Below are 15,000 nucleotides of genomic sequence, written 5' to 3' on the forward strand. Positions count from 1 at the left end.
TATAATCTCCACCTGGCACAGCCAGAAGAGGACTGGCCACCCCTCATAGCCTGGTTCCTCTCTAGGTTTCTTCCTAGGTTTTGGCCTTTCTAGGGAGTTTTTCCTAGCCACCGTGCTTCTACACCTGCATTGCTTGCTGTTTGGGGTTTTAGGCTGGGTTTCTGTACAGCACTTTGAGATATCAGCTGATGTACGAAGGGCTATATAAGTAAATTTGATTGAAATTTGATTGTAACAGACAGTCACTGTGGTTGGTTGGTAACATGTAGAGACAGTCACTGTATTTTTATTTATATTACCTTTATTTAACCAGGCAAGTCAGTTAGGAACAGTGGTTAACTGCCTGTTCAGGGGCAGAACGACAGATTTGTACCTTGTCAGCTCGGGGGTTTGAACTTGCTTCGGTTACAAGTCCAACACTCTAACCACTGGGATACGCTGCCGCCCCTACACTCTAACCACTGGGATACGCTGCCGCCCCTACACTCTAACCACTACACTCTAACCACTGGGATACGCTGCCGCTCCTACACTCTAACCACTACACTCTAACCACTGGGATACGCTGCCGCCCCTACACTCTAACCACTACACTCTAACCACTACACTCTAACCCCTACACTCTAACCACTACACTCTAACCACTGGGATACGCTGCTGCCCCTACACTCTAACCACTACACTCTAACCACTGGGATACGCTGCTGCCCCTACACTCTAACCACTACACTCTAACCACTGGGATACGCTGCCGCCCCTACACTCTAACCACTGGGATACGCTGCCGCCCCTACACTCTAACCACTACAGTCTAACCACTACACTCTAACCACTGGGATACGCTGCCGGCCCTACACTCTAACCAGTGGGATACGCTGCTGCCCCTACACTCTAACCACTACACTCTAACCACTGGGATACGCTGCCGCCCCTACACTCTAACCAGTGGGATACGCTGCTGCCCCTACACTCTAACCACTACACTCTAACCACTGGGATACGCTGCTGCCCCTACACTCTAACCACTACACTCTAACCACTACACTCTAACCACTGGGAAACGCTGCCGCCCCTACACTCTAACCACTACACTCTAACCAGTGGGATACGCTGCCGCCCCTACACTCTAACCACTACACTCTAACCACTGGGATACACTGCCGGCCCTACACTCTAACCACTACACTCTAACCACTACACTCTAACCACTACACTCTAACCACTACACTCTAACCACTACACTCTAACCACTGGGATACGCTGCCGCCCCTACACTCTAACCACTGGGATGCGCTGCCGCCCCTACACTCTAACCAGTGGGATAAGCTGCCGCCCCTACACTCTAACCACTACACTCTAACCACTACACTCTAACCACTACACTCTAACCACTGGGATACGCTGCCGCCCCTACACTCTAACCACTACACTCTAACCACTACACTCTAACCACTACACTCTAACCACTGGGATGCGCTGCCGCCCCTACACTCTAACCACTACACTCTAACCACTACACTCTAACCCCTACACTCTAACCACTACACTCTAACCACTACACTCTAACCACTACACTCTAACCACTGGGATGCGCTGCCGCCCCTACACTCTAACCACTACACTCTAACCACTACACTCTAACCACTACACTCTAACCCCTACACTCTAACCACTGGGATACGCTGCCGCCCCTACACTCTAACCACTGGGATACGCTGCCGCTCCTACACTCTAACCACTACACTCTAACCACTACACTCTAACCACTGGGATACGCTGCCGCCCCTACACTCTAACCACTGGGATACGCTGCCGCCACTACACTCTAACCACTACACTCTAACCACTGGGATACGCTGCCGGCCCTACACTCTAACCACTAGGATACGCTGCCGCCCCTACACTCTAACCACTGGGATACGCTGCCGCCCCTACACTCTAACCACTACACTCTAACCACTACACTCTAACCACTACACTCTAACCACTGGGATACGCTGCCGCCCCTACACTCTAACCACTACACTCTAACCACTACACTCTAACCACTACACTCTAACCACTGGGATACGCTGCCGGCCCTACACTCTAACCACTACACTCTAACCACTACACTCTAACCACTACACTCTAACCACTGGGATGCGCTGCCGGCCCTACACTCTAACCACTACACTCTAACCACTACACTCTAACCCCTACACTCTAACCACTACACTCTAACCACTGGGATACGCTGCCGCCCCTACACTCTAACCACTAGGATACGCTGCCGCCCCTACACTCTAACCACTAGGCTACCCTGCCCCCCCTACACTCTAACCACTGGGATACGCTGCCGCCCCTACACTCTAACCACTACACTCTAACCACTGGGATACGCTGCCGCCCCTACACTCTAACCACTACACTCTAACCACTGGGATACACTGCCGCCCCTACACTCTAACCACTGGGATACGCTGCTGCCCCTACACTCTAACCACTACACTCTAACCACTGGGATACGCTGCCGCCCCTACACTCTAACCACTAGGATACGCTGCCGCCCCTACACTCTAACCACTGGGATACGCTGCCGCCCCTACACTCTAACCACTACACTCTAACCACTGGGATACGCTGCTGCCCCTACACTCTAACCACTACACTCTAACCACTGGGATACGCTGCCGCCCCTACACTCTAACCACTGGGATACGCTGCCGCCCCTACACTCTAACCACTACACTCTAACCACTGGGATTTATTTATTTTTATTTTACCTTTATTTAACCAGGTAGGCAAGTTGAGAACAAGTTCTCATTTACAATTGCGACCTGGCCAAGATAAAGCAAAGCAGTTCGACAGATACAACAACACAGAGTTACACATGGAGTAAAACAAACATACAGTCAATAATAAAGTATAAACAAGTCTATATACAATGTGAGCAAATGAGGTGAGAAGGGAGGTAAAGGCAAAAAAAGGCCTTGGTGGCAAGGTAAATACAATATAGCAAGTAAAACACTGGAATGGTAGTTTTGCAATGGAAGAATGTGCAAAGTAGAAATAAAAATAATGGGGTGCAAAGGAGCAAAATAAATAAATAAATTAAATACAGTTGGGAAAGAGGTAGTTGATAGGGCTAAATTATATGTGGGCTATGTACAGGTGCAGTAATCTGTGAGCTGCTCTGACAGTTGGTGCTTAAAGCTAGTGAGGGAGATAAGTGTTTCCAGTTTCAGAGATTTTTGTAGTTCGTTCCAGTCATTGGCAGCAGAGAACTGGAAAGAGAGGCGGCCAAAGAAAGAATTGGTTTTGGGGGTGACTAGAGAGATATACCTGCTGGAGCGTGTGCTACAGGTGGGAGATGCTATGGTGACCAGCGAGCTGAGATAAGGGGGGACTTTACCTAGCAGGGTCTTGTAGATGACATGGAGCCAGTGGGTTTGGCGACGAGTATGAAGCGAGGGCCAGCCAACGAGAGCGTACAGGTCGCAATGGTGGGTAGTGTATGGGGCTTTGGTGACAAAACGGATTGCACTGTGATAGACTGCATCCAGTTTGTTGAGTAGGGTATTGGAGGCTATTTTGTAAATTACATCGCCAAAGTCGAGGATTGGTAGGATGGTCAGTTTTACAAGGGTATGTTTGGCAGCATGAGTGAAGGATGCTTTGTTGCGAAATAGGAAGCCAATTCTAGATTTAACTTTGGATTGGAGATGTTTGATATGGGTCTGGAAAGAGAGTTTACAGTCTAACCAGACACCTAAGTATTTGTAGTTGTCCACGTATTCTAAGTCAGAGCCGTCCAGAGTAGTGATGTTGGACAGGCGGGTAGGTGCAGGTAGTGATCGGTTGAAGAGCATGCATTTAGTTTTACTTGTATTTAAGAGCAGTTGGAGGCCACGGAAGGAGAGTTGTATGGCATTGAAGCTTGCCTGGAGGGTTGTTAACACAGTGTCCAAAGAAGGGCCGGAAGTATACAGAATGGTGTCGTCTGCGTAGAGGTGGATCAGAGACTCACCAGCAGCAAGAGCGACCTCATTGATGTATACAGAGAAGAGAGTCGGTCCAAGAATTGAACCCTGTGGCACCCCCATAGAGACTGCCAGAGGTCCGGACAACAGACCCTCAGATTTGACACACTGAACTCTATCAGAGAAGTAGTTGGTGAACCAGGCGAGGCAATCATTTGAGAAACCAAGGCTGTTGAGTCTGCCGATGAGGATGTGGTGATTGACAGAGTCGAAAGCCTTGGCCAGATCAATGAATACGGCTGCACAGTAATGTTTCTTATCGATGGCGGTTAAGATATCGTTTAGGACCTTGAGCGTGGCTGAGGTGCACCCATGACCAGCTCTGAAACCAGATTGCATAGCAGAGAAGGTATGGTGAGATTCAAAATGGTCGGTAATCTGTTTGTTGACTTGGCTTTCGAAGACCTTAGAAAGGCATGGTAGGATAGATATAGGTCTGTAGCAGTTTGGGTCAAGAGTGTCCCCCCCTTTGAAGAGGGGGATGACCGCAGCTGCTTTCCAATCTTTGGGAATCTCAGACGACACGAAAGAGAGGTTGAACAGGCTAGTAATAGGGGTGGCAACAATTTCGGCAGATAATTTTAGAAAGAAAGGGTCCAGATTGTCTAGCCCGGCTGATTTGTAGGGGTCCAGATTTTGCAGCTCTTTCAGAACATCAGCTGAATGGATTTGGGAGAAGGAGAAATGGGGAAGGCTTGGGCGAGTTGCTGTTGGGGGTGCAGTGCTGTTGACAGGGGTAGGAGTAGCCAGGTGGAAAGCATGGCCAGCAGTAGAAAAATGCTTATTGAAATTTTCAATTATGGTGGATTTATCAGTGGTGACAGTGTTTCCTATCTTCAGTGCAGTGGGCAGCTGGGAGGAGGTGTTCTTATTCTCCATGGACTTTACAGTGTCCCAGAACTTTTTTGAGTTAGTGTTGCAAGAAGCAAATTTCTGCTTGAAAAAGCTAGCCTTGGCTTTTCTAACTGCCTGTGTATAATGGTTTCTAGCTTCCCTGAAAAGCTGCATATCACGGGGGCTGTTCGATGCTAATGCAGAACGCCATAGGACGTTTTTGTGTTGATTAAGGGCAGTCAGGTCTGGGGAGAACCAAGGGCTATATCTGTTCCTGGTTCTAAATTTCTTGAATGGGGCATGTTTATTTAAGATGGTTAGGAAGGCATTTTTAAAAAATATCCAGGCATCCTCTACTGACGGGATGAGGTCAATATCCTTCCAGGATACCCCGGCCAGGTCGATTAGAAAGGCCTGCTCGCTGAAGTGTTTCAGGGAGCGTTTTACAGTGATGAGAGGAGGTCGTTTGACCGCTGACCCATTACGGATGCAGGCAATGAGGCAGTGATCGCTGAGATCTTGGTTGAAGACAGCAGAGGTGTATTTAGAGGGGAAGTTGGTTAGGATGATATCTATGAGGGTGCCCGTGTTTAAGGCTTTGGGGAGGTACCTGGTAGGTTCATTGATAATTTGTGTGAGATTGAGGGCATCAAGTTTAGATTGTAGGATGGCTGGGGTGTTAAGCATGTTCCAGTTTAGGTCGCCTAGCAGCACGAGCTCTGAAGATAGATGGGGGGCAATCAGTTCACATATGGTGTCCAGAGCACAGCTGGGGGCAGAGGGTGGTCTATAGCAGGCAGCAACGGTGAGAGATTTGTTTTTAGAAAGGTGGATTTTTAAAAGTAGAAGTTCAAATTGTTTGGGTACAGACCTGGATAGTAGGACAGAACTCTGCAGGCTATCTTTGCAGTAAATTGCAACACCGCCCCCTTTGGCAGTTCTATCTTGTCTGAAAATGTTGTAGTTTGGAATTAAAATGTCTGAATTTTTGGTGGTCTTCCTAAGCCAGGATTCAGACACAGCTAGAACATCCGGGTTGGCAGAGTGTGCTAAAGCAGTGAATAGAACAAACTTAGGGAGGAGGCTTCTAATGTTAACATGCATGAAACCAAGGCTATTACGGTTACAGAAGTCGTCAAAAGAGAGCGCCTGGGGAATAGGAGTGGAGCTAGGCACTGCAGGGCCTGGATTCACCTCTACATCGCCAGAGGAACATAGGAGGAGTAGAATAAGGGTGCGACTAAAAGCAATAAGAATTGGTCGTCTAGAACGTCTGGAACAGAGAGTAAAAGGAGGTTTCTGGGGGCGATAAAATAGCATCAAGGTATAATGTACAGACAAAGGTAAGGTAGGATGTGAATACAGTGGAGGTAAACCTAGGTATTGAGTGATGAAGAGAGAGATATTGTCTCTAGAAACATCATTGAAACCAGGAGATGTCATTGCATGTGTGGGTGGTGGAACTAATAGGTTGGATAAGGTATAGTGAGCAGGACTAGAGGCTCTACAGTGAAATAAGCCAATAAACACTAACCAGAACAGCAATGGACAAGACATATTGACATTAAGGAGAGGCATGCTTAGTCGAGTGATCAAAAGGGTCCAGTGAGTGGAGAGGTTGGTTTAGGGTCACGGCGATTTAGACAGCTAGCCAAGCCAACCGGTAGCAAGCTAGCATAGGATGGAGTCTGTTGTTAGCCACCTCTTGCGTTCGGTCAGTAGATTAGTGGGGTTCCGTGTGGTAGAGGGGATTAATCCAAATCACACAACAACAAAAATAAGAACAATAGATATAGTTATAGAGGCCCGAGAAGAAAACATAATAATTCAAATAAATAAATTGTCCGATTGTCTATTCAGATAGCAGCCGGAAAGACAGCTAACGGTTAGCGGGCCGCAGATGGGCGTTCCGGTAACGTCGCGACAGAGGAGCCAGCCGGATCTCCTTCAGGTAGATAACGTCGGCAGTCCGGTTGTGAAGGCCCGGTGGGGCTCCGCGTAGGCAGTGAAACGGGTCCGGATAGGTGACTGCAGCCCAGGAGTGAATGATGGAACTCAGGCGTGATTGACGGAGCTGGCTAGCACCGGAACAATCGATGTTTGCTCCGGAATCGACGAAAGCCGACTGTCACACGGATAGCAGCTAGCTAGCTGTGAGATCCGGGTATGAATGTCCAGAGAGCAGTTGAAATCCAGGGACATGGAGAGAAAAATTGGTCCGGTATGTTCCGTTCCGAGCCGCGCTGCGCCGTACAAAACTGGCGATAGATTTTCGATAGATTTTCGAACTAAAGGACAGCCGATGACCACAAACCGTGGTTAGATTCTGATTAGCTTCTGGGCTAGCTCCTGGCTAGCTTCTGGCTAGCTTCTGGCCAGCCTCCTGGAGTTTCTGGCTAGCTTCCTGAAGGATTGCAGATCTGAAGTAAATAATACTTTTTTATAAATATAAATTGGTGAGGCTGGTTGCAGGAGAGTGTTTAGAAGATGAGTTGATGGAAAATAAAAATAAAATGTATGTGAAAAAAGTTGTAAATATATATATATACAGGACACGACAAGACGAGGACAAAAGACGTCTGAACTGCTATGCGATCTTGGAAAGTTATTAAGGGATACGCTGCCGCCCCTACACTCTAACCACTGGGATACACTGCCGCCCCTACACTCTAACCACTGGGATACGCTGCCGGCCCTACACTCTAACCACTGGGATACGCTGCCGCCCCTACACTCTAACCACTGGGATACGCTGCCACTACACTCTAACCACTACACTCTAACCCCTACACTCTAACCACTGGGATACGCTGCCGCCCCTACACTCTAACCACTACACTCTAACCACTGGGATACGCTGCCGGCCCTACACTCTAACCACTGGGATACGCTGCCGCCCCTACACTCTAACCACTGGGATACGCTGCCGCCCCTACACTCTAACCACTACACTCTAACCACTGGGATACACTGCCGCCCCTACACTCTAACCACTACACTCTAACCACTACACTCTAACCACTGGGATACGCTGCCGCCCCTACACTCTAACCACTACACTCTAACCACTGGGATACACTGCCGCCCCTACACTCTAACCACTACACTCTAACCACTGGGATACGCTGCCGCCCCTACACTCTAACCACTGGGATACGCTGCCGCCACTACACTCTAACCACTACACTCTAACCACTGGGATACGCTGCCGGCCCTACACTCTAACCACTAGGATACGCTGCCGCCACTACACTCTGACCACTGGGATACGCTGCCGCCCCTACACTCTAACCACTACACTCTAACCACTGGGATACGCTGCCGCCCCTACACTCTAACCACTACACTCTAACCACTGGGATACGCTGCCGCCACTACACTCTAACCACTGGGATACGCTGCCGCCCCTACACTCTAACCACTATACTCTAACCACTACACTCTAACCACTGGGATACGCTGCCGCCCCTACACTCTAACCACTACACTCTAACCACTGGGATACGCTGCCGCCCCTACACTCTAACCACTACACTCTAACCACTGGGATACGCTGCCGCCACTACACTCTAACCACTGGGATACGCTGCCGCCCCTACACTCTAACCACTACACTCTAACCACTACACTCTAACCACTGGGATACGCTGCCGGCCCTACACTCTAACCACTGGGATACACTGCCGCCCCTACACTCTAACCACTACACTCTAACCACTGGGATACGCTGCCGCCACTACACTCTAACCACTGGGATACGCTGCCGCCCCTACACTCTAACCACTACACTCTAACCACTGGGATACGCTGCCGGCCCTACACTCTAACCACTGGGATACGCTGCCGCCACTACACTCTAACCACTAGGATACGCTGCCGCCCCTACACTCTAACCACTACACTCTAACCACTGGGATACACTGCCGCCCCTACACTCTAACCACTACACTCTAACCACTGGGATACGCTGCCGCCCCATTGGTGGATGGTGACATGTGGTAACAGAATACTGCTGGAGGCAACTTGCTGAGTGAATTTGTGCGTTCAAGTGTGTGCTTTCACTTAAAGACTAGGAAACACACACGCACACGCACACACACACACACACACACATACACACACACACACACACACACAGTGTGTGTAAGAGCGCCTGAAGCTAAGCGGTGAACTGTATCAGAGGTCAAATCTTATTTTATTTGTCACATGCTTGGTAAACAACAGGTGTAGACTAACAGTGAAATGCTCACTTATGGGGAGGGGTACCAGTACCTTGCCCGAAGGGAAGAGCTGAACCTCTTTCCTGAGAAACAGAGATGAGAGGGAGAGGAAGAGAAAAAAAATAATAGGTGTGAACTCAGCTAGCACATTTTTTACCTTGGAAGTTTTGGGAACGTACGTTTTTGGTTTCCCATTGGTTCTGGGAATGAAGCCATACGTTTCCTGACCGGTGAAAAGGAACGTTTTTTAAAATGTTCTGAGAACGGAAGTGAAACAAATGTAGAAATCACACCGCTATCTGCTGCTTGATAAATTTTTTTAAAAGTTTGCTTAATTTCAGTTTGACAAAACAAGCATAGTGTATAGTGTAGAGAATCATTGTACCGTCCAAACTGCTGTGGACTATATTTTCAATAACACCCCCCCAAAAAAAACGAAGCTGGTGTACAAAACTGAAAGTATAAGACGCAAAAAATAAACTTAACGTGTGGTAACATGTAGAGACAGTCACTGTGGCTGGGTGGTAACATGTAGAGACAGTCACTGTGGCTGGGTGGTAACATGTAGAGACAGTCACTGTGGCTGGGTGGTAACATGTAGAGACAGTCACTGTGGATGGGTGGTAACATATAGAGACAGTCACTGTGGCTGGGTGGTAACATGTAGAGACAGTCACTGTGGCTGGGTGGTAACATGTAGAGACAGTCACTGTGGCTGGGTGGTAACATGTAGAGACAGTCACTGTGGCTGGGTGGTAACATGTAGAGACAGTCACTGTGGCTGGGTGGTAACATGTAGAGACAGTCACTGTGGCTGGGTGGTAACATGTAGAGACAGTCACTGTGGCTGGGTGGTAACATGTAGAGACAGTCACTGTGTCTGGGTGGTAACATGTAGAGACAGTCACTGTGGCTGGGTGGTAACATGTAGAGACAGTCACTGTGGCTGGGTGGTAACATGTAGAGACAGTCACTGTGGCTGGGTGGTAACATGTAGAGACAGTCACTGTGGCTGGGTGGTAACATGTAGAGACAGTCACTGTGGCTGGGTGGTAACATGTAGAGACAGTCACTGTGGCTGGGTGGTAACATGTAGAGACAGTCACTGTGGCTGGGTGGTAACATGTAGAGACAGTCACTGTGGCTGGGTGGTAACATATAGAGACAGTCACTGTGGCTGGGTGGTAACATGTAGAGACAGTCACTGTGGCTGGGTGGTAACATGTAGAGACAGTCACTGTGGCTGGGTGGTAACATGTAGAGACAGTCACTGTGGCTGGGTGGTAACATGTAGAGACAGTCACTGTGGCTGGGTGGTAACATGTAGAGACAGTCACTGTGGCTGGGTGGTAACATGTAGAGACAGTCACTGTGGCTGGGTGGTAACATGTAGAGACAGTCACTGTGTCTGGGTGGTAACATGTAGAGACAGTCACTGTGGCTGGGTGGTAACATGTAGAGACAGTCACTGTGGCTGGGTGGTAACATGTAGAGACAGTCACTGTGGCTGGGTGGTAACATGTAGAGACAGTCACTGTGGCTGGGTGGTAACATGTAGAGACAGTCACTGTGGCTGGGTGGTAACATGTAGAGACAGTCACTGTGGCTGGGTGGTAACATGTAGAGACAGTCACTGTGGCTGGGTGGTAACATGTAGAGACAGTCACTGTGGCTGGGTGGTAACATATAGAGACAGTCACTGTGGCTGGGTGGTAACATGTAGAGACAGTCACTGTGGCTGGGTGGTAACATGTAGAGACAGTCACTGTGGCTGGGTGGTAACATGTAGAGACAGTCACTGTGGCTGGGTGGTAACATGTAGAGACAGTCACTGTGGCTGGGTGGTAACATGTAGAGACAGTCACTGTGGCTGGGTGGTAACATGTAGAGACAGTCACTGTGGATGGGTGGTAACATATAGAGACAGTCACTGTGGCTGGGTGGTAACATGTAGAGACAGTCACTGTGGCTGGGTGGTAACATGTAGAGACAGTCACTGTGGCTGGGTGGTAACATGTAGAGACAGTCACTGTGGCTGGGTGGTAACATGTAGAGACAGTCACTGTGGCTGGGTGGTAACATGTAGAGACAGTCACTGTGGCTGGGTGGTAACATGTAGAGACATTCACTGTGGCTGGGTGGTAACATGTAGAGACAGTCACTGTGTCTGGGTGGTAACATGTAGAGACAGTCACTGTGGCTGGGTGGTAACATGTAGAGACAGTCACTGTGGCTGGGTGGTAACATGTAGAGACAGTCACTGTGGCTGGGTGGTAACATGTAGAGACAGTCACTGTGGCTGGGTGGTAACATGTAGAGACAGTCACTGTGGCTGGGTGGTAACATGTAGAGACAGTCACTGTGGCTGGGTGGTAACATGTAGAGACAGTCACTGTGGCTGGGTGGTAACATGTAGAGACAGTCACTGTGGCTGGGTGGTAACATATAGAGACAGTCACTGTGGCTGGGTGGTAACATGTAGAGACAGTCACTGTGGCTGGGTGGTAACATGTAGAGACAGTCACTGTGGCTGGGTGGTAACATGTAGAGACAGTCACTGTGGCTGGGTGGTAACATGTAGAGACAGTCACTGTGGCTGGGTGGTAACATGTAGAGACAGTCACTGTGGCTGGGTGGTAACATGTAGAGACAGTCACTGTGGCTGGGTGGTAACATGTAGAGACAGTCACTGTGTCTGGGTGGTAACATGTAGAGACAGTCACTGTGGCTGGGTGGTAACATGTAGAGACAGTCACTGTGGCTGGGTGGTAACATGTAGAGACAGTCACTGTGGCTGGGTGGTAACATGTAGAGACAGTCACTGTGGCTGGGTGGTAACATGTAGAGACAGTCACTGTGGCTGGGTGGTAACATGTAGAGACAGTCACTGTGGCTGGGTGGTAACATGTAGAGACAGTCACTGTGGCTGGGTGGTAACATGTAGAGACAGTCACTGTGGCTGGGTGGTAACATATAGAGACAGTCACTGTGGCTGGGTGGTAACATGTAGAGACAGTCACTGTGGCTGGGTGGTAACATGTAGAGACAGTCACTGTGGCTGGGTGGTAACATGTAGAGACAGTCACTGTGGCTGGGTGGTAACATGTAGAGACAGTCACTGTGGCTGGGTGGTAACATGTAGAGACAGTCACTGTGGCTGGGTGGTAACATGTAGAGACAGTCACTGTGGCTGGGTGGTAACATGTAGAGACAGTCACTGTGGCTGGGTGGTAACATGTAGAGACAGTCACTGTGGCTGGGTGGTAACATGTAGAGACAGTCACTGTGGTTGGGTGGTAATATGTAGAGACAGTCACTGTGGTTGGGTGGTAACATGTAGAGACAGTCACTGTGTCTGGGTGGTAACATGTAGAGACAGTCACTGTGTCTGGGTGGTAACATGTAGAGACAGTCACTGTGGTTGGGTGGTAACATGTAGAGACAGTCACTGTGTCTGGGTGGTAACATGTAGAGACAGTCACTGTGGTTGGGTGGTAACATGTAGAGACAGTCACTGTGTCTGGGTGGTAACATGTAGAGACAGTCACTGTGGTTGGGTGGTAATATGTAGAGACAGTCACTGTGGTTGGGTGGTAACATGTAGAGACAGTCACTGTGTCTGGGTGGTAACATGTAGAGACAGTCACTGTGTCTGGGTGGTAACATGTAGAGACAGTCACTGTGTCTGGGTGGTAACAGAGACAGTCACTGTGGCTGGGTGGTAACATGTAGAGACAGTCACTGTGTCTGGGTGGTAACATGTAGAGACAGTCACTGTGTCTGGGTGGTAACATGTAGAGACAGTCACTGTGTCTGGGTGGTAACATGTAGAGACAGTCACTGTGTCTGGGTGGTAACATGTAGAGACAGTCACTGTGTCTGGGTGGTAACATGTAGAGACAGTCACTGTGTCTGGGTGGTAACATGTAGAGACAGTCACTGTGGTTGGGTGGTAACAGAGACAGTCACTGTGGCTGGGTGGTAACATGTAGAGACAGTCATTGTGGTTGGGTGGTAACAGAGACAGTCACTGTGGCTGGGTGGTAACATGTAGAGACAGTCACTGTGGTTGGGTGGTAACAGAGACAGTCACTGTGGCGGGGTGGTAACAGAGACAGTCACTGTGGTTGGGTGGTAACAGACAGTCACTGTGGCTGGGTGGTAACAGAGACAGTCACTGTGGTTGGGTGGTAACAGAGACAGTCACTGTGGCGGGGTGGTAACAGAGACAGTCACTGTGGTTGGGTGGTAACAGACAGTCACTTTGGCTGGGTGGTAACAGAGACAGTCACTGTGGTTGGGTGGTAACAGAGACAGTCATTGTGGCTGGGTGGTAACAGAGACAGTCACTGTGGTTGGGTGGTAACAGAGACAGTCACTGTGGTTGGGTGGTAACAGACAGTCACTGTGGTTGGGTGGTAACAGAGACAGTCACTGTGGCGGGGTGGTAACAGAGACAGTCACTGTGGTTGGGTGGTAACAGACAGTCACTTTGGCTGGGTGGTAACAGAGACAGTCACTGTGGTTGGGTGGTAACAGAGACAGTCATTGTGGCTGGGTGGTAACAGAGACAGTCACTGTGGCTGGGTGGTAACAGAGACAGTCACTGTGGCGGGGTGGTAACAGAGACAGTCACTGTGGCTGGGTGGTAACAGAGACAGTCACTGTGGTTGGGTGGTAACAGAGACAGTCATTGTGGCTGGGTGGTAACAGAGACAGTCACTGTGGCTGGGTGGTAACAGACAGTCACTGTGGCTGGGTGGTAACAGACAGTCACTGTGGCAGAGACAGTCACTGTGGTTGGGTGGTAACAGACAGTCACTGTGGCTGGATGGTAACAGACAGTCACTGTGGCAGAGACAGTCACTGTGGCTGGGTGGTAACAGACAGTCACTGTGGCTGGGTGGTAACATGTAGAGACAGTCACTGTGGCTGGGTGGTAACACACAGTCACTGTGGTTGGGTGGTAACAGACAGTCACTGTGGCTGGGTGGTAACATGTAGAGACAGTCACTGTGGCTGGGTGGTAACATGTAGAGACAGTCACTGTGGCTGGGTGGTAACATGTAGAGACAGTCACTGTGTCTGGGTGGTAACATGTAGAGACAGTCACTGTGTCTGGGTGGTAAACATGTAGAGACAGTCACTGTGGCTGGGTGGTAACATGTAGAGACAGTCACTGTGGCTGGGTGGTAACATGTAGAGACAGTCACTGTGTCTGGGTGGTAAACATGTAGAGACAGTCACTGTGGCTGGGTGGTAACATGTAGAGACAGTCACTGTGGCTGGGTGGTAACATGTAGAGACAGTCACTGTGGCTGGGTGGTAACATGTAGAGACAGTCACTGTGGCTGGGTGGTAACATGTAGAGACAGTCACTGTGGCTGGGTGGTAACATGTAGAGACAGTCACTGTGTCTGGGTGGTAACATGTAGAGACAGTCACTGTGGCTGGGTGGTAAACATGTAGAGACAGTCACTGTGGCTGGGTGGTAACATGTAGAGACAGTCACTGTGGCTGGGTGGTAACATGTAGAGACAGTCACTGTGTCTGGGTGGTAACATGTAGAGACAGTCACTGTGTCTGGGTGGTAAACATGTAGAGACAGTCACTGTGGCTGGGTGGTAACATGTAGAGACAGTCACTGTGGCTGGGTGGAAACATGTAGAGACAGTCACTGTGGCTGGGTGGTAAACATGTAGAGACAGTCACTGTGGCTGGGTGGTAACATGTAGAGACAGTCACTGTGGCTGGGTGGTAACATGTAGAGACAGTCACTGTGCTTCACAGTAGGTATGGTGTTCTTTGGATGCAACTCAGCATTCTTTGTCCTCCAAACACGACGAGTTGAGTTTTTACCAAAAAGTTATATTTTGGTTTCATCTGACCATATGACATTCTCCCAATCTTCTTCTGGATCATCC

This window comes from Oncorhynchus mykiss, chromosome 9 (assembly GCF_057628025.1).
Source record: "Oncorhynchus mykiss isolate SJ-2025 chromosome 9, ASM5762802v1, whole genome shotgun sequence".
In the NCBI taxonomy this organism is placed as follows: Eukaryota; Metazoa; Chordata; class Actinopteri; order Salmoniformes; family Salmonidae; genus Oncorhynchus; species Oncorhynchus mykiss.